Consider the following 27999-nt stretch of genomic DNA (forward strand, 5'->3'; position numbering starts at 1 on the left):
TGTGAGATGACTTGCTTTGAGTGAGTGTAAAGTGTCTGAGTTAAATAGCCAAAAGTGGGTTATCCACCACCATCACGTCATCTTAACAGACACACTAATTTATAGGAGAAATCTGTCAGTTACAAAGTAAAAATTTTGTATAGAAAACAAATATTTAGTCAAAGATGTTGTGACTTTACTAAAACTAACTGACTGCTGAACGAGCACAGGAGCCAGAATATTTCATTGACACTGAAGTGAAAATTGCCGTGTTAAACAAATTTAAATTTTTCTGAAAAGTGCTGATGCAATAAAGCTACCTTTTAAAAAGACATAATTGAAAAGCATTCCAAAGAGTCTTTAGCATCCATCAGCGAAAATACCATCAAGAACAAATCCAGCATAATGGCATCACTGACAATATCTAATTAGCAGTAATATGAGCTCAACAATGCATAAACAGACATGTAGAAGAGACTTATGTGAATTCAAGCTAATATCGCAGTGCGTGCTTGGAGGGTTGATCATTGTTTTGTCATTGTTTTTCCATTTATTTTACCATAAGTGTGCACTCTTATTGGCAATAACATCATCCAGCATTCTCAAACTGCTTTAACAAGAAGCAGACCTGGTAACAGCATGTTAGTCTATGACCACATTTAAGGATCAGAGCCCTGACCTTCATGTTAGTGCTTTTCATATGCAGCACGAGGTATATATGATATATATTTCTGTGGAATATAATCGGATCACAGAAGCAGCCTGCTGGCTATAAAATCAAAACAAGTTGGAATACTGTTAAACACTTGATCCATTCAGATCATATCCATTGCAATAATATTATTAAATATGTATTATTTTCTCTAGCTATAGTCACTTTCTGACATTTTTATACAAAAATATTGATTTGAGGCACTAAAATGGTATTTTGTTAAGAATACCACACTAAATGTTTTTTAGGCTGTATTTCAACAAACACTGGAATATAAGATTCATTCAGTATCGCTAAATGACTCATCCTTCATACCCTGATATCAAAACACTATGTCACCCTGTCATAAACAACCCCCCACCCCCTTCACTTCACACAGATGCCAGAGCCATGAATGACAACGAGTAAAGGAAAGAGCAGAGGAGGGCTCTGAGGGAATGAGAGGGAGTGATGTGGGGTGGGGATGGATGCAGTGGATGATGGGATTGAATGGTAACTGATCCCTCGGTGTTGCCTGCATGGCACGGTAGAGGACGAAGTCATTTCCCACTGGGACCCATTTAGCCCAAAGAATTTGTTACAGTGAGTGATGTAACGGGCGTTGTTACAGGATTGTGTGTGTTAATTTATCTGTGAATGTGCACTGACACACTGTATGACATATGCCTGAGCTCTCCTTCTTAGACGAGGAGATCACTATGTGCAGGCTCGGCATGAATTAATTTACATTTGTAGCAGCATTCCTTCTCCTCTTCTCAGTCTCAGTGCTTATCATATTATGAGCGTGCATGGTATTTTATCTCCATATCTAGTTTTACACACTATGAGAAGCAAGCAAGATTTGTTTAAACCTGTCACTTAATACAGGCGACCATAGATTGGATCATGAGACATGTGCGTGAAATTAGTCTTTATAACCTGCACAGATTACATTACAGAACTCCCTTTCTCTTAGAAGATGATCGGTGGTGTGATGACAGGCATCTGAAACTAAAGATAAAAAAAAAAACAAATTAGTAGTTGAAAGATTGTTTTTAGTATTACTGGAGTAGATCAAGTAGAGCAAACAATAGCATTTAATGTTGTTAAGCTGTTACTCGCACATATTGCCACTCAACTCCGTAGTTCCCTCATCTCTATCAGTTCTAGTCTTTTAACTCATTTTTTGTTTAAGGAGAACCAGCCTCAGCTGACTGAGATTGGATTTCAGCTGATTGGTCATGACTGGTGATTGGCTAGTCAGCCTCACATTCATAAATCAGATTTTTGTGCAGTCAAAGACTAACGCAGCAGCTGTGATTAGTTATTTATTTGCATATGGATAATGCCTCCATGAAACAAAATGTAATATGTAAATGGCTTCTTCATAACTCTAACATAACAGTGAACAATGTGCCAGTGTAGCCCTCTGCTGTTTTCTGATTTTCATAGTAGCTTTAGCAATTTATGTATGAAGTCAGTCGTCCACAAAATCTTCTCTTTCTTTGTTTTTGATTTTTTGTTAATGCTCCGATTCCAACATGATCTGCTTTCCTCAGTTAACATTGTTTAATGCACATTAAACAGCCTGTCAGTCTGTTAAAGGAAATCAACATCAGTGCATTTGTTCACATTCACCAGGTAGATAAATAGTAGGGGTGCAACGATACTCGTATCGATATTGAACCGTTCGATACAGTGCTTTCGGTTCGGGACGCATATGTATCGAACAATACAAAATTTTTAATTTATTTTATCAACTTTTCTTCTGACGATGCTGTCTGTGTTGAGCGCTCAGTGGATCTGTGTTCGACTACTCCGCCTAAGCTGCACTGTCGAGTGCAGATCCACTGAGCGCAGCGCAAGCTAGCAAGACAGAAGCTAAGCTCGTTGCAACATGGCAAATTGAACCTCCCCCACCCTCATTCAGATCTGGCCTTTGGAACTATTTTGGTCTTCATGTGAAGTATGACCCTTAAGATAAGCGTGTCATGGACAAAGGTAAAACAGTATGTCGGATGTGCCACGCAATGCTCAATTACATGGGTGGGAACTACTGCCTTAGCGCAGTTTGCTTGTTAAGGTGTTGACGCTGTCCAGCCCCACGCTCGGGGCGATCCGTGGCAGCTCGTTAAGGGAGATTTGCCGCGTTATGGCGTTAACGTCATTTCAGATTAACGCTGACAGCACTAGTGGGAACACAATGAATATGACTGCACATTTACGCCGTCATCATCCTAGTGCAAAGACAAGTGAAAGCAGACAAAAACAACAAGCATGCATGCTACAAACTTTACCCGAGTCATTTAGACAGCTGTTAGCACATGATTCTCCTCATGGGGACCTGATATGTTTAATATGCTGCTGAGAATATAGCCCAGAAGAAGCGTGTAGTATAGCTTTTATTTTGGAAAGAGACATTTCTCTGTAATAAACTCTCTTTTCCAAAGATGAGTGATTTCTCCATCAGATAGATTTATTTTTTATTACTTTGTTGTTTCAGCAACATTAAATTTAAAAACTGTACTTTTGAGTTAAAATATATATTTATAATTTTAATAAATGACAAATTAAAAAAGCATGAACATTTTTTGTATCGAAAAAAATATCGAACCGTGACACCAAAGTATCGAACCGAACCGTGAATTTTGTGTATCGTTGCACCCCTAATAAATAGATATGATATATTTACAGACAGGCAGCACACTATGTAGCGAGTGGATTTCAGTTCTGATTGTGATAATGGATGGGGATTTGAGTGGAAGCATTGAAGCTTTTCATTTTGTTCAGTTACACCAGTGAAAACAATCATACATCAGTTGTCATCATCTTCATAAAAATCATTTTCTTTCATGAACAGTTTGAGTTGTATTTTTTTAAATTAGCTGCTGTAGAATTAATTACTACTCTTTGGGACGTCAGTGAGAGTTGAATGACATCAAAAGAAATGTTATTTCTTCGGTGTGAGAGAAACTACTTGCACAGACTTTTAGTGCTTTCAAATATTATTTGTCCCAAGTAGTCTTCTTTTTTTTAAACAGTAATAACCAATTTTTCATGACATTTTAGATGTGTATAACTCTTTAAAGTCAAAGCTCTTTTTAAATAATTCCAAAAAAATCTAATCTGGCTCAAGACTGAATTATGATGTTTTTCTGAAATAAAAAGAGTGCTTTTCATTCTTCTTCTCGAAGAAGTGCTATCTCAACCTAGATCTTCATTCCCGACCTTCAAATCTTTGCCAAACGCAGAGCCTTTATAACAAAAAACGAGGAGACTTATAATTTTCATGTGACTGCACCAGCAACCCTGTTTGACCTTGCTGACTGCATTAATTTAAGCTCCACAGCCCAAGTGTAATAATCCCAGCCCATATGTTAGGACCATATTCACTTCTACCGCAAATGTACACTTCACCCCATTACTATTAAACCCCCAGATGTTCCTTTGCCAGTCCGGTTTAATATGCAGAAAGAATCAGAAAATAATTAAACTCTGTGACAAGTGATATAACCCCAATTACCTCACTGGAGCTCTGGTAGCAGGGCAGACAAGAGGGCTGCAATTCGCTGTAAGCTTTGGGCACTGCAAATGTCAGGATCTGTGCAGAATCACAGCATGTTTTCCCTGATCAGGATTATGCACTGGGGCACACAAGGTGAAAAGCAGTACATTACCCCCGCCCCCCTTAAATTTGCTCCTGCGCTGGTGTGCTTTGTCATTTTGGTTTGTTTGCCTTGTATTGTCCTGCTGAGATTATAGGAAGATGGTGCAGATTAGGTTAATACAGTGAAGTCAACTGGCTAAACAAGTTTCTAATCCTTTAGACTGTGAAGCGTTTCAGGCAATAACGGTCACAGCTCGAAATGCCGTCAGATAATCTCCTCTTGCAACACAATGCTGTAATGTTAATGTGTGATTTCCTTTTTTTTTACTGCACCAGCTAAACCAGCTTGTTTAAAAGTACATAGGATGTATACTACAGAGCTGCAGATTTAACTGGATGGCCACAGGCAAGATATATCTGAGTTCAGCTTGACACCAATTCCAAATGCCATGCCATCTTCTTGCATGTCTCTCCCCCTTTTTTGTAACTGCTCCCGCTGGGTCTGCGTCTGTGTTCAGCTGCTCGGGACAGCGTATGAATATTCTGAGCAGCTCTTTTGCATACAGAGCAAAGCACAACAAACCCTGTGAAAACATTCCCCTTAATCGTGACATTTGTTAAAAGATGCCAAGAGGCAGCCAGTTGTCAGAGCTCAACACATATTGAGTTGACCCACATAGACGGTACAGTATTGCACGCCCATGTTTCACCTCCATCTAAGCACCCATTTCTCTGCCCGAATGATCGACAGGGCTTCAACATTGCAACTTGTGATGAAAAATCGCCCCCGCCATCCTCCCCCTCATCTCCTCCTCCTTCTTGTTCCATCCTAATCTGCTCTTATGGGCCTCAGCCTGTGGCGTCTTAAACCCCTCCATCTCCCAACAGCTGTTGAGGACAGGGAGGTATGGAGAGATTAAATGAGTCTTTGCAGCCCCCAGAAGGAATCCACACGCCTCTGTGCTTCTAGCCCCTGCTAGTGTCTTTGATTTGCTGTGTTTTGCAACCTAGTCAAGGCCCATTGGGTGTAAGGGGCTCCTACACATGCCAACCTATATACAGACCTCTTTAGTCTCCATGAAGGCTGTTGAGCTTAAAAATTTTGTTTAGGAAGCTGAAAAAGGCTCAGCTGCCTTCATAATACTGGAGGAAACCAGTGAATTGAGAGGTTCTTGCATGTGCTCCAGATAAATAGGGTTCAGTCAATCTTTTTCACTACGTATTCTAGTGGTTATGAACCACCAATGTCTCACAGTTGTAGTGCCATTGGTGTTTGCATTTACTTTCTTATAAACACTGAATATAAAGTGCAATACATGGACTCAGTCTCAAATCTGCTCTGGTTGTAAGGAGGATCGGATATGATGACAAACCTCTGAGGAATTCCTGCCACCTTATATTAGCCATCTATAATTAATAGCCTGGAATGGCTCTGGATGATGCACAGCCAAATAAATGAGCATGGATGCCCTGTGCTTCACCTTGCAATATAGGCAAACCCCACAGAGCTGTTAAGGGAAGAGACAAAGTCACACTCTCTTTTCTCTTTTTTCACTGCCTTTTATCTCGGCACTTTGTTAAAACCAGTCCTGATGCTTCTCTGTACATAAATGCATCTACGCTTGAAACCTAGCTCTCCTCATGAGTCAAAATACGCTACTGCTTGATTCCACTGTGTGATCCATTTGGGACACGTCTTGGCTACAAGTGATTTACTTTAACTAACAATTCATATGCAACACTGTGCTCGGTTCTTGTGCAGAGCAAAGCCTCACTGGCACACGATGGAAGCTGAAGCAGTGCATGTGAAATCTCGGGACTGCTGTAACCCTGGTAACGTTCAGAGGAAATTTGGAGGAAGGGAGGCAGATTATTCTCAGTGAGCATCCTAATACAGTGTGTCTCTCAAGTGTGTGTAATTTTCACATTTGGTCTCTGAACAAGCCTCCTCACCAAAAAACTGCAAAAAATGCACAGACTTCTGTTTAAGCACATGAATATCGGCAGTACTATTTGCTATATATGCTATAGAATTATATAGAGTTGTTTCAAAGCACTTTAAGGTGTAAGGTTAGCAGAGATACCCCATAATCTGATGATTCTCTCTGAGCAAGCACTTGGTGAAAGTGGGAAATCAGTCAAAACCAGCAGTCCCCAGCAGCCTGAGCCAATAGCAACAAAGCTAAGGGAGGATTCAGGGTCACCTGATTAAGCTCTAACTAAGCTTTATAAAAATGTTAACACTTATCTTAAAAGTGGAGAGGCTGTCTTCCAAATCCAAAAAATGGGAGCTGATTCCATAGGAGAGGGGCCTCAACTCTTACAACTGTTAATAATAAGGGATTACAATAGTTCAGCCTGAGTACCGCCTGACTCCTCAGAATCAGCTGAATTTGTTTTTGTATGTTTAACTTTATACTATTTAATGAAGCCAGTCAAAATTGTACCTGTATACAAAGGAATGTGCTGTTTTAGACGGTGCTATTTTTAGTGGCAGCCATAACTGACCAGTGTAAACTTGTAGCACAGTTGTTTTTTTCACAGAGCTTAACTGTTTTTCTGCACTGAAAAATGTCACTTGGTTAACTGTACAGAAGAAGTTATGTGAGCTCAACAATTCCCCTCAAAAAACAAAAGCTGATTTGAAAGTGGAATATATTGACGTACCGCTGTGTAATTCGGGGGCATTTAGCTTAAGATATTCACAGTATAGTGTTAAATTTTGTATGAGAAAAGAAACTGATAGATGGATGGATGGAGAGATAGAGTACCTTCATACTAGTTGTTTAGTATCACTCTGAAACACGGTATTCCTAAATTTCAGAGTATTACTAGTTGAGTTCCTCCATCCATTCATTCTCTTCCGCTTATCCTTTTAACGGTCGCGGGGGGGGGGGGGGTGGAGCCTAGCCCAGCCCAGCCCAGCCCAGCTATCTTAGGGCTAGAGGCAGGGTACACCCTGGACAGGTCGCCAGTCTGTCGCAAGGCTAACACATAGAGACAGACAACTATTCACACTCACATTCACACCTATGGGCAATTTAGAGTTACCAATTAACCTAACCCACTAACTGCATGCCTTTGGACTGTGAGAGGGAGCTGGAGTACCTGGCGAGAACCTATGTACACAGTCCTGCTCAATTAATATATGGCTGAACTTTGTAAAATAATTTCTTTCATAAAAGTAGCGATCTTTCAACAAAGTGTAAAGTTTTAGAGTATTCCACAACATTTTGCCTTGTAGCCATGGGGATTTTCTTTGTCTAGACAATTAGGAGGCTGAGGCTGCATTCATCTGTGTGCACTCTTGACATTATATCCTCAAAGTTACACAAACCCTCGACCTGGAGGCACTTTTGATTTTCTGCATGGTCTGTCTACATCAGTCCTCGGAGCCCCATTCTCCTGAGCAATCACGACCATTATTACAGTGAGTGCAAAAATGCATTAGCTTTTCCTAGGAGCTACTAAGCCGATGCCCATCTGCTGCTAGAAGGGATTAATTAAATGATGCTGCCTGGCCTATTACCTTGTTAAACCTTTTTGTGATCTATTTGGCAAGGATATTTTTCTGTGAATCACAATGATGCTGCACGTTGCATTCAGTTGAAAACTCATTTAACTTGGGCTTGACTAGGCATAAGAGTACAGGGTGCATAAGTAACCATTACCACTGGATCTGGAGCACGAGTCATAATAGGCAGCCATTTATAATAATTTTCCATTATGACAGAGAACTTATAGAAGTAACAGCCGTTTTCACATTTGGCTGTATTACATGCTCTCTGCGTGCTCTGTGCTCTCTTCTAACAGACTCTGAGTACTACAGTATAATCAGTCATCATTATGGCAGCAGCCATGTTCTGCCAAGACTCACTGTAAGATTACATTATCTCAACACTGGTGCATGTTTACAACTCGATAGATGTTATGTAGCAAATTTAAGTCGAGTTCTGCTTTAAGAAAATTGCTTTAGGATTTAAAACTTTATGTTGGATGAATTTGTTTCCTTTGGTCACTTTATGATTCTTGTTTTTTACAGCCTATGGTTTACATGCTACAAGAAAAGTATCACATATAGCATCTATACTCTGGAGTTAAAGTGGTGCAGAACACTGCAGGCCTTGGTACTTTAGCATTTGGCTAGCGCTATAGAAGAGGAGCTGGCATAAAGCTAGTTTTTTTGTTTGTTTGTTTTTTTAAATTTCAAAGACAACATTTTTACAACATTTTTATTAGATCAACAAACCTTAGCAAACACACAGCCTGTTTGTGTGCAGTTTGTCGCACAGTGTGCTCCTAGCTAAAGATCCAGCTGCTGGATTTCCAGTGAGAGAAAGTGAGATAAGTTCACTCAAAGATGGAAGAAGATATAAGAAAGACAAGAGAGGGGAGGAAGAAGTAAGGTTAGATTTAAAGGGCTGCTCAGTGACACTTGATAAACTGCAAATTCAAAGATTGCATGTAATGTTTTGATACATTATGCCTTTTTATTTTGTGAAATGACCTGCAAAACAAACCAGGTATACTAACTTTGTGTTATTCAAATGTTGCATGAAAATATTTAGTTAGTAGTTCATATGGGATAAAGAGCTTGCTGTACTGTGTTGAAGTTATAGTAAAACAGTGTGTTGGACTAGTCAGTGTTGGGTTACATCAAGTGTGGTAGACTAATTTCCATTTAAGAAGATGATCCTTAGATTAAATCACTGAATCCCACCTTTGTACCAAATTTATACCAACCATATACAATCTAATGTAGAGATAATATACAGAATATTGTTGGTGTAGTAAATGGAAATTAGCTAAGGTAGCTCAGCTTAGATCTCGCTGAATTCAATTGTGTGCATTCACAAAGAGCAGCAAGTAGAAATGATTGTGATTGTAATTCTTTTCCTCATGCTGAGTCAATACAACCAACCTTAGGGTTCACCGACATTCCGAATCCCACTTTAACCACTGACTGTGCTCATTTTCCTGTTTAGGTGTGATGGCAAATATATAGATTAGATTAGATTAGATTAGATTAGATTAGATAGAACTTTATTAATCCCTCGGGTGGGTTCCTCTGGGAAATTCGATTTCCAAAAAAGCACAGCACCGACAGAAGTTACAGAGTTATACACACACACATATATATAAATACAGAGACAATATAAATAAAATATACGAAGGGGATAAATAGAATAAATAGGAATAAAAATAAAAATACAAGTGAATTGCACATTTCAAGTATTGAGTCTATTGCACCGTTGACTATTTACAAAAGTATTGCACAAAAGGTATTGCACAGTGAGGTGAAGAGGCACTACAGCTTAGTTGTTCCCCCCTCCTTTGTCCTCCTGTTTCCCCTCCCTCTCCCCTCCAGAGAGGAGTTAAACAGTCTGATGGCGTGTGGGACAAAGGAGTTTTTAAGTCTGTTAGTTCTTGTCTTTGGGAGAAGCAACCTGTCACTGAACAGACTCTTCTGGTTGTTTATGGCCGTGTGCAGAGGATGCCCAGCATTGTTCATAATGTCCAGCAGTTTCTTTAATGTCCTTTTCTCTGCCACTGTCACCAGAGTGTCCAGCTTCATGCCGACCACAGAGCTAGCCCTCCTGATCAGTTTCTCCAGCCTGGATGAGTCCTTCTTTGCTGTGCTGCTCCCCCAGCACACCACAGCATAGAAAAGTACTCCAGCAACCACCGACTGGTAAAACATCCTCAGGAGCTTCCTGCAGATGTTAAAAGACCTCAGCCTCCTGAGGAAGTACAGTCGGCTTTGGGCTTTTTTATACAGGTGCTCTGTGTTGCATGACCAGTCCAGTTTATTGTCCACCCACAGCCCGAGGTACTTGTACTTGTTGACCACCTCCACCTCCTCCCCCTCTATCTGAACCGGCAGTGGACCTGCTCTAGACCTCCCGAAGTCCACAACCAGTTCCTTAGTCTTTGAGGTGTTGAGTTGCAGGTGGTTTGTGTGACTCCATGCGACAAAGTTCCTCACCAGACTTCTGTACTCCTCTTCCTGATCATCCCAGATACACCCCATGATGGCTGTGTCGTCTGCAAACTTCTGAATGTGGCATAATTCAGAGTTGTAGCAGAAGTCAGAGGTGTACAGGGTGAAGAGAAGAGGGGACAGCACAGTTCCCTGTGGTGCTCCTGTGCTGCTGACCACTGTGTCAGACGTGATGTCCTTCAGCCTGACGTACTGTGGTCTGTCGGTGAGGTAGTCGGAGATCCAAGCCACCAGGCAGGGGTCCACCTCCATCCTGTTCAGTTTTTCTTGAAGCATACAGGGCCGGATGGTATTAAAGGCACTGGAAAAGTCAAGAAACAGGATCCTGACCGTGCCTTTTCCCCCATCCAGGTGTGAGTGGGCTCTGTGTAGGAGGTACAGGATCCATCCTCCACTCCGACACCCGCCTTGTATGCAAACTGTAGTGGGTCCTGGGCATGTTGTACCTGTGGTCGGAGGAGGTTGAGGAAGAGCCGCTCTAGAGTCTTCATAAGATGTGACGTCAGTGCCACCGGTCGGAAGTCATTCAGCTCATTGGGCCGGTTCTTTTTGGGGACCGGGACGATGCAGGATGTCTTCCATAGGGCGGGCACTCTCCCCAGTCGCAGACTGAGGTTGAAGACTCGTTGTAGCGGCTCCCCAAGTTCAGCAGCACACGCCTTAAGCATCCTAGGACACACCTTGTCTGGGCCTGCTGCCTTTCTGGGGCGAAGCTTCCTCAGTTGTCTCCTGACCTGATCCACTGTGACACTGGGAGATGTTTGGGAAGAGGGGAGGGGGGGAGATGTCTTGCTGCTGAGAGAGGGATTGGAGGAGGGGGGTGTCATGGTGTCAGGAAGGGGGGGAAGCGAGGGAGGTAGGAGAGTGGGGATTGGACTCTGTAGTGAAGGTGAGGGTGGGGGGGTTGTGGGCTGGTCAAACCTGTTGAAGAAGTTGTTAAGTTCGTTTGCCTTCTCCACAGTCCCCCCCACTGTGCTTTTCTTGGTGTTGTGGCCTGTGATGGTTTTCACACCATTCCAGACCTCCCTCATATTGTTCCTCTCCAACTTCTGCTCCACCTTCCTCCTGTAGGTGTCCTTTGCTTCCCTCAGGCAGCGTTTCACCTCCCGCTGTGCTGCCTTCATCTCCTCCTTCACTTTGCTCCTGAAAGCCTTCTTCTTCTATATATGTAATAATATAGCACAAAGTTTAGATAGATTTGCATACAAATAGATGATAGAAATGCTAATTTTTAATGCTACTTAAGGAGCTACTTCTGACTTTCTTATTTTGAGTACATTTCAAAGTGTGCACTTTTTCACTGTCACTGATTCAGTGCTTTTACTGTACTTTTGCCACCTCTGGTAGCTAGCTTAAGTTTAGTGAATGCTATGAGTGTAAATGTTTTTGCTTTTAATTTTAGAAAGGAGAAATTTTTCTTTCAGAGATCTCTGAGTTCCCTATTGAATTTTATAACCTTATTTTATATCATGCATATAAATATAATATGAAAATGATTGCTAGGACTGATTTTTAGTTTGAATTAAAGGTTCTAAGTTAACCTATTTAATCCCCAAATTTTCCCTGCAAAATAAGTGCATGCATTTTACTTCTTAGACTTCCCCTACACACAGTATGTTTATTTTTTAATTAATGTAATAGGGGGTAAAACAGCAACAGTTGTTGCTGGTGGGATTAAATGGTTAAGGTGAAAAGTGACTTGTGCGTGAAAATTTTTTTGGCAGCTTTTGTGGATTTGCAGTAACGTAAAATGTTTGCACATGGTCAAATACGTAGAAACACAAAGATATCTCCACAGTTTGCATAAGCTGCTTCAAACATTATTTACCTGCACAGAAGACCTTCTTTTGGACTCAGTAATATTAACTTAAGGCATGAGGTCGATGGGATGGAGCAGGAAGACTGACAGTGATGCACAGGGGAGGGAGGATTCTCGCAGATTCCATCTCAAAGCATCTGGGGAACATAGGCATTATTCAAATGACTTTTACTGGCTGGTGATAAGAGAACTTAAAGGGTTTCCAATTAGCACCAAGCTTTCCATTTTGAAATCTCGTGATCAGATAATATTTTTTGCACGTGCCAGTTATGGCAAAAGATGATGATTTCAGATACATGGATTTGCTGCACTTTACACAGGTTCCAGGTGTTCTTCAAGCGCAGGCAGCAAAATTTAACTCTGTTATCAATTCTTTCATATTTGAATGACTCAGAAAAGAAATACCCTCCTGGGAGGGATGTTTCTTGCAGCGCAGGAACAGGAGCACAGTTTTACAGTGACCGAGGTTGATGCTTAGATCCACTGCCTCACAATGCAGGTCTACAGGTGCAATCTGGGCTTGATTAGAAGTCCAAGGAGTGAAGCAGCAGGAACATGTTTGTTATTTTTCAGTTTGTTCTGAGTTCTGTACTAAACTCAGTGTCTTGTTTTTCACATTATTATTGAAGTATGTATCAACCTGTCCACTGAACTTACACTAGAAAATGATACTATGCACTAGTTTAGTCCCACAGTTGTGAAAAGTTCATATCTCTAAATTGGCTCGCTTGCTTTGTTTTGGTTGCAGGATGTGGATTCATAAGGAATTTGGTGCCTAACACTTGGTAATGGTTGATAAAATTATATTTGGTTTGTCACAAATAAATCATAATTTCTTCACATTAAAACATTTCATATTATCACTGCCTGATAGCATTTTTATTGCCGTTACTTATCCCCTGACGTCACGCTTATTTTTGATTTTTCTTTTTTTTTTAAAGAAGAATTGCTAAACCAATCAGTGAGCAATTAACGCTGGCTCTTTTGGCTGTGGGAGGAAGCACATATGCAAATTATTTTTATCAGTTTTTTAGCTGTATGTCACATGCTTTGAGGTAAATGCCATTCAACAGGTCATGTCCTGTGCGCATACTTACAGCACGAGTCTGTGTTTATATGTGTCAGTGTGTGAGAGTAAGTGGGAACTACTGTCCAGGCGTTAGAGATTAATCGGTTTAGCGAAAGAGAGCTAATTATAGCAGGCTGGGACCTGCACTCAGTGCCCAGATTGCTGTCTTTCTCTGTCTCTCCCACGCAGACACATGCATGCACACATTGTACATCCAGCAAATTACATAACTACATGAGACCTGGAAGCCTGCGCTCATGTTTCACCTCGTTGTTGACCTCATTGTTACTGTGCAAGTCACATCCAAACCAGTGATGCCCGGCACCTGAAGGAGACCTCTTGGCTTGTTTGAAGTATAAGAAATATGATGGAGAATTAATGGAGATGATGTTAGCATCAGACCTGGCAGAGAAAACTGAATCTAGGTTGCTGTTAACTCTAGCTTTTACTCTTTGTTGTAATTAAGAAATTGTATAGTTACTACATATTTCTCCATATGCTTCTTTACTCTTGCAAAATGCTCCCTGGTGTTTTCCCTGGTAAATATAAAGTTATCAAATGCGTCAATAAAACACACTGTAGCATGGTTTACAGCTTTTACCTTTTTCTATTTATGGAAGAATTGAGAATTCATATAATAAAATCATGAAGTGCTGTTGAAATTCTTGTAAATCACTCCAAATACAAGATAAATGTCTGTTTATGTCCACCAGTCCTGCACATGGCTCAGAGCCAGCTTCTTCACTCTGGCCCCCAGTGACAAGTGTTTTAACAATGCTGACTGTGACCACTGTCCCCCTGTTTGCCCAGCAGCCATTGATGTGGCCTGTCTAGAATTATCGAGGTCAGGCTAAGCCACTCGGCAGTGGTTTCTAGGGCACGACATATCAGAACTGCGGTGGTGTTGAAATCTGGTTCAAACAGCAGCTGGGGGAGGAAAGTGGGGGGGGGGGGGGGGGTAAGTGAGGTGCGTGGCATCAGCTAAATCCCCCAAGTACAAACGTAACTTCATAACCGGCATAAACAGAAAGCTCTCAACCTGCTGGGGTAGTTTTCTGTTATGCATCCCTCATTGGAACCCGCAGGAGGTCGCGTGCTGTTAGTGCGGATAACTGGTTAAGCTGCACTGTGGGATTGGACTTCTCACTATGCTATTTAACTGTGGCTACGAGTGCATGGAGATGAACACAGGCCAAACCCTTTTTAGATCCACACGCGGACGAGTTGTACTACGTTGCTCTGCATTAGCCACTCAGATTGTTCACCGATTAAAGCCTCTTATGTCCCTGCCCACATTTTTGATCCTACACTAAGTCTGCAGTTTTTAACTAATGTGAAATCTGCTTATTTTTTCATGAGTGTGGAATTCTTTCTCTGTCATCCTTTTTTGTTATGGTAACAAAAAGTGTCACGTAAGGAACTTAACTGCAAGGAAAACGATCTTCTCTCACCCTCAACACTATTGCTTTTTAATGAGAAAATGTAATGGCTTGACACTCATAAAGTGCCTAAATGTTCACCCTAGCTAGGTGAAAATAGGGAACACATTGTGGCGTTCTCCCTATTCTTTTTTCCGGCAGGCCCGAAGGGACAGCATCTCTCAGGTTATTATCATCCTGTGAAAGGTTACAAATCAATACTTGTCAAGACAGGACTCTTTTTTTCAAGCACAGCTGTGCTATAAATGAGCCTCTCTAATCTCTTCCTCCTCCCCTCCTCCTTCAAAGCTTTGGATATAATAATCTGACAGAGTCGGCGTAATAGTATTTTTTCTTTTTTTGGTACAGTATGTGGATTTTTGGATTTGTGATATAACTACAGTCCTGGTACAACACATCCAGGACGCTGACAAAGCTGATCTGTCTAGCTATCAAGTTCAGTGATTATCTGACAGCATTTGAGAGTGTTTGTGCCAGAGATCACACGTAGGCCTGAATAAAATTAAGACAGTATTATTTGCCAAAGATCTCAGCTGTCTTTTTAATCTGAAAGAATGGTAAGAATCCTGAAAAAAATTGTGAGCAGTGTTTTTCTTTCCATCATTCCTTATTGTTTCACATCTGCCTCAGCTATGTGGAGCGCAGCTTCTTTCCGTTTAGATGCAGTTTGTAAGTCATTAGAAATAGCTTTACGAAAATCACTTGAGAATGTTTTGTTTGCTGATATCTTACAGATGCAATTACACCAAATTATCATTTTCATTACTGGAAAGCAAAAATCTCTTTAATGCAAACTGATTAAGCCTAAAGTCTGTTTTGGTCTTGAGCTTTTGATCGCATGATCTTCACCAGCAGATGAAATGTCTCCTTCATGTTTTCTTAAAAGCAGCGTTTTAGATTCAAACCCTAGTTTGAATTAGACGTCCTATAGCAGTTTTCATCCAGATGGTTCACCTTTTGGCACAATACTGATTAGACCTCAGAAACAGTTTCTGACCATCCTTGGTGGGTTGCAGCTAAAGCCGAGACTTAAACATGTGTGCAGAGACCTGAAGATAACAGTTCAAAATTCAGTTTGTCTGCGCTTGAGAATCTCCGTCAGGAACAGTTGGACAAAGTGCCCAAATCCAGGTATGAAAAGCTTGTTGAGACTTAGGCAGGGCAACTTTAAGAAGTAATTGATGCCAAATAGGTTTCAGTGAAGTAAAACATGGATAAAATTTGTGAATGAAAGATTTCAAATTCAGTTTAAACATAAAACAGTTTGCCACACTGTTATTGAATTCTTTCAAATTCCACTGAGCCCAAGCACATACCGATGAGGCGCAATATTAAAACCACCTGCATAATATTGTGTGAACTCCCTCTTTTCCCCCGCAGAAAACCTCTGACATGTTGCAGCATAGATAAAGGACTTGTTCTGGGAGTCTGGCTCAGGGACAATGGCAGCGAATCCTTTGAGTCCTGTGGGTTTTTTGGTGGGGCCAGTTCAGTGCCTTAAGCTCTTTGCAGTGTAGTGTTTGAGGCCGCTGTCATCGGGGAGTGCTGTTGCCATGGGCGTAGTTGCTGCTTAGAATGCAGTAACATTTATAGGGGGGATTTATCTCAGAAGCATCTTTATAAATACCAATAGCCTTGGTTCAATGTTCAGGTATCAGGGTTATTCATTTAATCTGTCAGAGACTTTAATGTTGACTGGTGTGCATGAAGTTATATAAATCATGCTTCTTTATAGTTTTTTCACAGCTGTATTTCACTGTATTTGATACATTATCTTACTATTTGCAGTACCAGATCATAATTAAGAGTTTTTATTCATTAGCCTGACATCATATTCTGCTAAATTAGACAAGGTCAAAATGAATGATTAGAACTATCAATTAACTCATCAAAGACGTCTTCATAATTCATTTGTATTCTGAAACTGATATGAGATTATGCTCAGAATGACAGTTTCACACCTCCCCTTTTCATTTTCTGCCTGCTAGCTCTCCTTCATCTCTGCTGTCTTTCACCTTTTCCTCTTTTCCTCTCAACCTCGACGGTTGCCATAACCACGTTATCAGTTGTTGAGGAGCTTCCAGCATATGGAAGGTGATCACATTTTAAAATTATTCAATATCTCACTAAGATGAAATCTTGCTGAAAACCTTTCTTTTTAACACAGTAGAAGGGATTTCTTTCTTTTACAGTAGGTACATTTTCATTTCTTACATTCATGAAATGTATGATTTCCACCGATTCTTCTATGACACTCAGTTTTCTCCCTTCTCTCTCACTTTCTCTCTGTGAGAAACGTACTTTCCTCATTGAATTTCTTAAGACATCCTTGATTTTAGGCAGCATTTTCTGATTTCTTTTAATAATCTTGAACACTTTCCTGAATAATTTCCTCTCCTGTGGATGCCGGATGATTATAGTGCTGCTGCTCGGCTGAGAGCCCAGGCCAAACTGACAGGTGTAGACGTGTTAGGAAAGCCTTGGCGGAGTTAATTTGGATTAACTGACTTGGCACAGAATAGGATTTTTTTCACGGTGGGCTTTATCTCCAACGCAGCTCTTCTCGTGGGATTCGGCCTTCCCTCATGGATGAGAATATGTGAGACCTAATGACTGGGGTCCTAACTGTGCTGTCTTTTGTTCTTTTGCCTTAGACTAACTCAAGTTGAAGTTTGCTGTTTGTTCATCTTTTGTCAGTACCACCATCAATGATCGTCACATCCATGACTGAAAGGTAAATAGGCGTGACCAGTACCAGCCAAAAGTAGATATTAATGGGCTTTGCATGTTCTCAGGATATTAGATTATATAAAGCTAGTTGGTAAAAACTACAACACTGAGAAAAATCAGAGAAAAATGAAAGTGTTTGTGTTTCTGCTTTTGTGGGACCAGCTAAAGCCTCGACGGCTCTTCGCCCTGAACCTTCATTCATCCAAAGCTAATGAGGCAGAGAGTGATGCTTGTATCGGCCACTGACTCACCTTGTCTGAATGCTTTCCCATGAAATGCCCACACTTACTTTCACCTGCATTCCTTTTTGCCAAGTACCTATTTGAATTTGATGATGCAAGGAACTGTTGGGTGCTATTTTAAGAGATGCCTTCCTAAATTCATCATCACTTTAACTTGTAGGCTGGTGCTGGAACACGCAGAGACAATAGCATGCAATCTAAAACGTGTAACTATCAGTTTACCACTATTGTTTGTTTGTGTCTACTATTTAGTACTTTAATTTGTACCCTCGGGGTCAAATGAATACGCTGAAAACATAGCACAGGCATACTTTAACCATAGCAAACCTATCGCTGGGGGGATCTGTTGGCAACCACAGCCACATTAGCTATGTTGTAAGTTATGCATTGTCACTTGATCAGTCTGATCTTCCTCATTATGTTTGTTCAGTTTTGGTCTCCTCCAGCTCTTAGCAGAAATACCAAGCTCTTTAGCTGCTAAGAGCTTCACTATGTTTGTGAAGAGTTTGGCTATTTTTTATCTATTGTGCAATGCTGTGGCTGCAGAGGGCATGCATTACCTCATAATTTGTACCTCTGAAAAACTGTGGCTTTATGTTAAAAGGTGCATAGAAAAAAGACAAAATGTGCAAAAGTTGTGCCACAGTGACAGTTTTCTAACAAAAATGTCAACTGGTGATTTGGAAGTCATTTTTACGCCAGAGCTGGCTGTCACATTAGGTGCTTAATTCAAATGTCACATGGTTTACAAGTAATTATCCATGAAACCCAGTGATTCAGAGAGCTCTCAGCCAGTCGAATGAGAGTTAATGTTGGGTCTTTTTTCACTCTGATCTGTCCGAGGACTTCCGCATACACTCATAAACAGCGGGGCCATTCAGTCCTGCCTTATGCACTCAAGACATCTGGCAGCACAACAGGTTCCGACCCATATTCAGTGGATAGCATTCACATAACACTAATTTGCCTTAACACAGGCAATCCTATCCTGCTTTCAGTAGTTTTCACCATGCTAACCATGCTTGCTATGGTGTTACATCAGGTCAGCATGGGCTCAAAAATCATTCACTCGGCATTAGTGATGGAAGCTACTTACAATCTTTGCCATCTGGAGGATTTCAGCCAGACACAGAGGTCATCAGTCTCAAATAAATGATGGAACATTTGTAGCATAGTAAGGCAGGTCAGGTATGGTATATGTGTTGTGGACAGTTTGCCAGCTTGATTAGGGGAAAGGTAGAAAAAAGGTTGGAATGTCGTTACACTATCTCTTACCGTATACTACTAAATCTCCATTTGCACTATTTGCCTATTTTGCACCACTATGCCTTCTTACTTGAATATTGTATATTGTATATTGCATAGCTTTTTTTTTTTTTTGTTATACGTAAAATTGTATTGTATTTATTTAAATTTTTACTTTTTAATTATTTTATTTGCATTTTTCTAATCACTAGGGTTTGAGAGTAACGCAATTTCTATTCTGTGTATGTCCTGTACATGTGGCAGAATTGACAAATAAAGTTGACTTGACTTGACTTGACTTGACTAAATATCCAAAGATACACAGAAAAGGTAGGTAAATTGGCGTAAAGTTAGGCCCTGAAAAGCAGTGGGTTACTGTCACATATTTTAAAACACAATGATAATGTTGGTAAAAGGGAACGGGCCACTTCCTAAATCTTATATTGATGCAGGGCGTCACTCTCTCATACAAAGAAATGTTGAGAAATATTGTAGGGTAACGGTTATACTGCATTTGATATTAAAATGTACTTTTTGCTAATGGCTCTGTGTTAATTAAAACATTGAAAAAATGTTTTGAAATGGGATTTAAATTCTGTGTAAATGAATGGCTTTAATATTGCAGATGAAGCCTTAACGCCTTCAGTTAGAAAGCAGAGGGGTTGATTAAAATGTCAAGTCGTTTTCATACTTTCACAGCAGTGTGGAAGAAAAGATATGAGACATGAAATACTAAAATACTTTAAGGACGCCTGTTTTGACCCCTTCAGACAAGACGTTTTAAAATTTGTTTAAGCGATTGGTTTTCTTGGCAGATTTTCTGTTAAACTTGGAGCAAGACTGCATATTTCTCTAAGAAAAATAAATTTTTTCTGGAGGTAATGTAGTATGGGCTGTCTTCGAACACAGTGGGTTTTTTTTGCATTTAACATATTGGATGTAAGATGAAGCATGTTTACATTTGCATGATATCTCAGTGATTTAAAAAGCAATTCTGATACAGTTTGTGGTTTCAAAAACATGCTTTTCCCTGCTTTATTTCACTCTGGATGATGGTAATGAATATATATATATTTTTAAAGAGAGCCATAAACATGGCATCAACCACCAGTGCTGCACTCACCCAGTGAGCTATGAAGGGATTGCTGGTACTTAGGTTTGTGGGAATCATGTGGCATTTAGTCCATTAGAATTCAGTGCTGCACAAACGTCTTGTGCCAACCCTCATTTCTTTGTGTTTTGCTAGGAAAACATGTGCAAACAAAAATGTAAATAGAGCATATAAGGCAAAACCAGAGTTTGTGCAATTCTAATGAGCTTGAAAGACAATATTTGTTCTTTAACACAGCCTGAACTATCTTCAGTAAGCTTTCTTGTCATTTTTTTAAGCAGGCTTTAAGAATAGTTCTCCAGGCTTCTTGAAGGACTTTGAAAGCTCTTCTTTCAGTTGTTCTGTTCTCTGTCAAGATGATCCCACACTGCTTCACCTCCTCGGTATATACTTTTGATGATTTGAACCAGAAATGTAAAAGCTGGATTCATCACTCTGTACGAGCTGTTGCCGCTAGATTTCAGTCCAGTTCTTGTATAAGTTTCCCTTCTTTGAGAATGGCTTCTTGACAGGCATCCTTCCACAGAGACCATTTCTGATGAGGTTTCAGTGAACAGTAGATGGGTCAACTGAAGGGCCAGATGCGTCTCTCAGGTCTTGTGTTTGTCTTTTTTGTTCTAGTTCTTAAGAGCATGACTTTCAGTTCCTGTTGGTCTGCTGTAAATAGTTTTTTAACTCCTCCATTTGTCCAATTTCCTGGGTTTTTTTTAAGGACACGCTGCACATCATGCTGAAATATGCCACATATTCCATTAATCACACTTTGTAAATCACCTTATTGGTACAAGGTATTGGGTGTAAGGAAAATACTTTTTTATGCCTAAGGATACAATCAAAAGTAGTTTTTTTGCCAAGTCTGTAGATACAATACTGAATGATCATGCTTTAAATGATTAATAGGTCATTCAAGTAGATTAACAAAGAAAAAAAGACATTGCTCTGAAAATGGCCAGGTACAAGGACTGGACTGAAAATAAGTGAAAAAGCAAACAAGATCCAGAGAAAAACTGAAATTTGAAATTGGAGCTATATTGACTGATTGTTGAAAATAACACATAAAATGCACGACATTTTATCAGTGAAGGCTATCAATAGACTCTTCACTGCTTTAGTTGGTCAAGTATTTCTCTTTCATCTTGATCATCTCCTCCCTTATTTCTAATGCTGTATTTTCTCTTCTGTTGTTGCAAACTTTGCTGTAAAGAATAAATCTTATTGTTAATAAATCCTGTGAAAAGGTTTAAACCAACAATGAACTGATCCTATTAATACGCCGTGCAGCCAAAGCTTGATGTATCTTATTCCTCTATGCCACAGAGGTATGTTATAACCCCCCAAAAAACATCCCAGTGAGTCTCACAGTTTTGCTGGATGGCCTTTATAGTGTTGATTATGGACTAATAATTGTCCATGGACTAATAAAAGTGCAAATAATTTAACCTTTTTTTGCTTAAATACAGAAAATTCACTCCCACATATTGTACAGAATGCATTTCAAATCTAACAAAACACAGATATGTTAAGTACCATTAACAAGGCAGCTACACAGCTTTGCTTCCATAGTGGTTCTAGTTAATACTTTGCATTTACACACGCTTTCATGGTTTTTCTGCATGCTTTCTTATTGCTTTTGTGTCTTTTGTAAAATACAGATTGTAGATATTTGTGTGTGTGTGTGTGTGTGTGTGTGTGTGTGTGTGTGTGTGTGTGTGTGTGTGTGTGTGTGTGTGTGTGTGTGTGTGTGTGTGTGTGTGTGTGTGTATGCAGATGTCTGTAGATTAGTGAGGGAATTGCTGAGCAAGTGCATGACTGAGCGAGCCAGTGAATGAGCAATTGAGCGAGCAAGCAAGGGACTTAGTTGAGTGTGGGCAAGCGACGGAGCACAGGAGGCTGTGTTTGAATGAGTGCATAAGTGAGTGATTCATTATTACTGATATAGTGTGCTTGTACTCTCATTGTTGCTGTAAATGTTGCTGCAGTGTGTTTTAATGCTGTCTGGCAGCCAAAGGTCTGCAATCCAGCATAATGGAGCAGTTGTTGCACTAACTGGTGTAACAGTCTAAGCTATTGCTTAGCCCCTCACCACACTACAGTGCTCTCTGTTCTCATTCCTCCTCTTGCTTCAGAGCTGCTCGGCTTTTCTCTGGCCTCTGGTGCGTTTGCCATGGATGACAGGGCAGTAGGAGTGGCAGCCAGGTCAGGCCCTCGTTCCGTTACCTGACTTCTGCAGTTCTAATGGGGAGAGTTTATGCAGCGTTTTTGACACGGGCATAGGGAATTTGCTTCATCTCTCCTCTGCTCCACAGGCAACGTCTGGTGCCACAATGCCAAACTGTATTTCAGTAGTATCAGATGAACACTGCCTAAGTCCAGTCTTTTTTATTCCTTCTTTTAAATCAATATCCTAGTTTTGTTAAACTATATTTAGAAAACACTATATTACAGCGTATATGGCAATATATGATCCTTCTGGTACAGACCATTGTCACCTCCTATTAGGGACATCAGTGTTTTTCCATTACAAATGTATTATTTAGCCCCCATGTCTTCCCCTATAAAGATGATAAAGACGTTTTCTACAAGGCAGTGCTGTGCAAGGAACACGATAATAGAATAAAAGGAAATATCTTTTAAATATAGCTTATTTGTATTACACAGACTGATGAATCCTTTTGAAACATCCTGTAAACTTGATCTTGCAGTGGTTCCCAAACTTTTTTTGCTAGGCCCCCCTTTGTTTTACAGGAAAAATCTTATGTGAGATGAATTGCAGAATGTCAGATAGAGACAAAATACTGTTACTGTTAATCTGACTATCTTCAGGTTATACACGCGCACATATACACATGCAGTTACTGTCGCTCCATTTACAAAGGCAGAGGCGTCACGGTGTAATTATTTTACATGTAGTTGTTTTTTTTCTCCTGTTTAATAATATTCAACATTGCTATCAATACATTTTTCAAAAAATGCCTCTCTGTGGAAAATGGGTTGAAAAACATAAACAGCTGTGGGATACTGTTTGTCCGTGATTTAAACCCAGGGAACAAATCGTGGCAGGATCAGCCTGATGTTATTTGTATCCCGCTGTAACTTTACTGTATAAAGAGCTAACATCTCCAAAATGTCAGGAGTAGTTAGTCATTACAAGAAGTGTTTGTGAACTAAAAATCAAGAATGTGGGATACTGTTTGTCCGTGATCTGGAGAGCCCAGCGCTGCTCCAGACGCAGGGAAAACCAATTTTGCAGGGGAGACCTACCTCGGCACTTGTGCAGGTGAAGCCAAAGGGAAGATTTGCTTCACCATATTTTCTAGTCTTTGGCCTGGAAGGAAGCTGGTTTGGAAACATATTCAGCGATGCTTCATCTCCTGCTTTGCGTTTGTGTGGGCGCCCCGTCAAAAACCTGTCCATTATGCTTGCAGTGTCCAAGCGTTCTTTTTTTTTTCTTCTTTTCATACCGCGCCCCCCCTGCTATAGCTCTGCCCCCCCACTTTGGGAACCTCTGTTGTAATGCAAGAGTGAGCTCCTGACTATTGAAATTGCTCCCAAACCAGCAACTTTCAGTGGAAGAGTAGCACTGGAAACAGGAACATTCAAAACTGAAAAACGAGCTACAGTCTTATTCTTTCGTTTTCACTAAGACCTCCAGAATCGACTGCCATTGGAAGTGTTTTTCCTGGCAAAAAGAACCGCATATTTTCTCTTAAAACCACAACTTGACCGGCTTTGACATGATAATGAATGTTTTCAGAGTCGGAGATCTTACGTCTTCCTTTCATCCTCTCATGTCTTTGCTGGATCACAGATCACAACATGTTGAATGTGATCAGGGAGAAGGCCTCTGAGTGGCTGGAAGGATTCATGCACAGTTTTCCTTCAGAGCAGCATGCTTCCTACATCTCCAGAGGTCTCTGTGGTGCAGCAGAGAGAGGCCAGCTGGCTTGGAAATATGAACTGCGGCCTCCACACGCTCTTTGAAGCTCAGTCAGCGTACATGCAGACCTCATTTGTTTGGGCCCGCTCTATAAAATCTGTTGCCAGAACAGTCCTGTGTGTTTCCACCTTGTTGTTTATGGTTTGTGTCCTCAGATAGCATGGGGCACAGAGGAGAGAGCAAAGAAAAACACAGCCTTTCCTTGTGCTGTATTGAACTTGGCATGCAAAAGTATGGAATTCAAAAGCCAGAGATACAGGAGGAGTGCAGGCTGAGGTGGGGTGGGAGGTATATTCTACAAGCATAAAAAAAATGATGTGAACAGATGAGAGATGCTTCACATTCCAAGTGAGCCAAATAGGTTGTACTGTGCCTAGAAATCCTCCTTTAACAAAAATGTCTCCATGCTGTTGGAGCGATGTTTGACGCAAATTTAGCAAGATAAGCCGTCTAATTAGTGTTAAACACCTCAGCTCTGACAATAGCACCTCTCTGTTTCTTCCAGCCATGATCCAGCAGCAGCAGCAGAAGAAGAAATCAGGGCTGCCTCTCTGCCAGGAGGTTGGAAGTATGTTTTCACACCCATAGAGGGCAGCTGTGCTCTCCCACAACATCGACTATCTCACTAATAGAGAAAGAGTAAGAGACACTGAAACATGCTGTTTGTATAACACAAGTTATCAGACGAGGTAGCGTGTTTTCCTGTGTGACCGCCCTGCTGTCAATGCCCAGAGAAATTCTGTGTTGTTTATGGTTTCAGCTTATTGGAGTGAAGCACCATTCAAATCCCTAATGAAATCATGCACCTACCACAGGATGCATGCTCTGGATCTCACTTTGTTAAAAACATTCTCGTTTAAAATCTTTTTTTTTTATTGTTAATCCATCAACAATGTAAAAAGTGATTATCAGTGGCTTAAACGACTGGGGCTAATGAATCACGGTGCAATGAATGGTCAGTGCAGAGGTATTCAGTACAGGCTGAGCATGGCTACAGCTTGTACTCTGACAGTGCAGTCGGTTCAGGAAAAGATTCTTGTGCTGTACGTGTTTTTGTTAAGGCGCAGAGAGGAGAAGGAGCAAGTGCTGGCTCTGACCCAGCTCTCTGTAGTCTGGGTCCTGGCAGACATTGGACGGTAATAAACTAAACAATATCACATTAACTCGCAAGGTCCGCCATTAATGGGGACCTGCTTTGGCCAGAATGCAATATTGAACACACACACACACACACACACACACACACACACACACACACACACACACACACACACACACACACACACCCTGTCTCTTCACTGACTACCTGATTCCGTGGCTGATGATTATAACTGTTATCTGTTGCGTCTGAAAAATTATTGAGCTTGTCAGCACCCATTAATTCACCATCGTAAATTAAGTGGCTCGCATTATGTTTTATGTTTTATCCCCTTCTTGCTGGAGACAACAGAGCAGCTTTTCCAGGGGCTACGTCTGGTTTACTGTACGATACTTTGCAGTTGACAGTCACTTGTTCTGCTTCCCTGTTGTTTAAAAGATTGTAGGCAATGAGATGAATTAGCCACAGCGGTGCACACGCACCTACTAAGAGATACAAAGCTCTGAAGTAAGCTGAGCTGTGCGTATATGTGCAAATGAGAAGTATGTGAGCTGGAGAGCTGCAGAATTTCAGTTCATGTTAACCACAGCACCCTTATTTTGCCATATGTTAAAGCAGAAAAGTCAAACACCTGAGCTGCTGGCGAAATCGATCAGCAAGCAATTATGTAATGCGTTTGCCATATGGCGCTGTAACATGATTGGTAGTCAAGGTAAAATAAATCATTTTTCTCTAATCAGGCAGTGAATAGCAGCAGAACCATGTGGCTACCAGCAGGGTGAAAGAAAAAAAGAGAAAAAAGAAAGCGTGATTTTCGTCTATTGTGTGTTGAATTCAGGCACCACATTGTGCATCCACATGTGAGAGGAGCTGTTAATCAAAGCATGAATGCTTACTTCCTGTAAATGGTGAATGTAAGAGGTGGGGAGGGGACAACAATGGCAAACAGCAAGACAAATTACTCCAAATTGTACCCAGTCTAATCGGAAGCAGTCAACTTCCTGGCAAGTTGTTAATCACATAAGATTCCAGTTAATGAAAAGCACTTTCACTCGCTATGGCAGCTTCTGTTAAAGGTCAGATGTGAGAGTCACCTGCAGTTGACATTGTGGAAATCTAATGACTTGCCGAAGGACACATTAGCAGACTGGACGCCCATATTATGTTTCCCAGTGAATGACTGATATAAACGCCTTGTAAGAGAGAAGCAGCAGAAATGCAGAAAATCCAAAAATGTGTTTAAAATCAGTTAGAAAGAGTTTGCCTATTAGAGACAAACACATTTTTGTTTGCCTTTGTTAGCCTTTAATACAAACGTCATCACTCTGATGCAATTTGCATCTGCAATATTGTTGGCCTGCATTTAGCCAATGAGGTATCTTAACAGTAACTGTGAATATTTGGACCCGTTCATCCATGTATGCTTAATAGATTGCATGCAGATATGCAGATAGATTGCATTTCAAGTTATGCTCTAGTTTGAAGTTGGTGTTCACTGATGAGCAGAAGACCTCAGCACTGATGGGTGAAATCCTGGTGTAACACAGCCTGTTTGAAAAATACTGTAATTTTGAAAGTGTGGTAGCATAACTGCCATGGCTGGGGTCATGCAGTTCTGCACTTAGGCCACACAGGAAGCTATTCAAGGTGATATGGTTACCCGAGACCACAGATAGTCAATGATATTTGGGTGGAAAAAATGATGGTGTTGTGAAGTGGGAGGGTTCTGACTTAAACTTTTTCTCAACAATGTGATAAACAATTGAGATGACTCCCAATGAGGAGGCACAGGATGCTGGTAAATACATTAGAGGAATGACTTCTCAACCAAAGCTTGAAATGTCCAATAGTGACCAACAAAGTGGTTCAAAGTGATGTGTGACAGGGGAGCCTCTGTTTGAACTCAGCTTTAGACTTGCTTTTTTAAATGAAAAAATGCATAACTGCACTGTGTATTGACAGTGGTCAGAAAGCTGAAGAATGTTGTATGTTTTCCATGCTACATGGTTGCCATCTAGGTTGCAAGACAGTGTAAAGAAAGGAACCATGGACCAGTTTTCCTTAAATAGAAATTAGCTACTTAAGGTCCTGGCTTTATGTGGTGCATGGAATTTGGATTTCAGCTTGGGTTCTCTCTCACAGTCACAGTTAGTGAAGTTAGGTTAATTGCTGATTCTAAATTGGCCGTAGGTGTAAATGTGAGTGTGAATGGTTGTCTGTCCTTATTGGCTCTGAGACAGTCTGATCACCTGTCTGTGGTGTACCCTGCCTCTTGCCCCATGACAGCTGGGATAGGTTCCGGCCCTCCCACATGACCCTGAAATGGATAAGATAGAGAAGTTAGCCAGACCTTAAAATAACAGCAGTAGATCAGGCATGTGAATTGCAGGGTTATTGTAATGCATGGTGAAGACATTTTCATTGTAGAAGAATTCAGTATTAGATGTTTAGTCAAGATGGAAATATTAGCAAGCATGACAGTTGCCTTCACAATCTTGTAATTTTCATTTTCAGCAATAGTAATGCACATAGTTTACACCAAGAAAGTGCACTTTGCATCCAAATTATACGGCAGCCATGGTGTTTCTAGTCTGTCTTTCTGTTTTCTCCACTGGGCCATTTTCCCTCTGACATTTTGTTCGTAGGATTAAGATAAGCAGTTATCCTTGGACACAGAAGGATTAAATCAAATTGTATGATGGACCACAGCTAAAAACCTATGATAGCGTCCTCTGTGTTGCACTTTCTATTTCTCTCTTCTCCCGTAAGTCAGTAGTGCAGATTTGAGGCTGTGGGTTTAACTTTACACTTTTAGAGCTGATGTGGCTTAGCCTTAAATACATTATCTGTGCAGTCAGCTGGCTCTCCTGATGTCAGGGATACAGTAGTTTTGAATATTTAACTGTACAACAGATTTTGTCAAATGTGAGTTTTATTTGGGTGGATAGCAAGTGTGCAGTCTTGCTGCATTTGGATGGATAAACAACCACAACTCTTGTTTCCAGAGAGAAGGAGAGCATTGATGCTGTT

The 27999-nt window shown here is 40.7% G+C and overlaps 1 protein-coding gene across 10 annotated transcripts in view; it reads left to right on the plus strand.

Annotated features, from left to right (window-relative positions):
- The window catches only part of arvcfb (ARVCF delta catenin family member b), a 271659-nt gene that overhangs the window by 20004 nt on the left and 223656 nt on the right, over positions 1 to 27999 (plus strand). Inside the window, exon 2 of one of the 10 annotated variants that reach the window (XM_080308753.1) lies at positions 24376 to 24438. The exons of the other annotated variants lie outside the window; for them this stretch is intronic. The gene's annotated coding sequence lies outside the window, so the exon portion shown is untranslated. The remainder of the gene's footprint in view (positions 1 to 24375; positions 24439 to 27999) is intronic. 10 annotated transcript variants of the gene reach the window in all.

This window comes from Astatotilapia calliptera, chromosome 12, assembly GCF_964374335.1.
Source record: "Astatotilapia calliptera chromosome 12, fAstCal68.1, whole genome shotgun sequence".
Classification (NCBI taxonomy): domain Eukaryota; kingdom Metazoa; phylum Chordata; class Actinopteri; order Cichliformes; family Cichlidae; genus Astatotilapia; species Astatotilapia calliptera.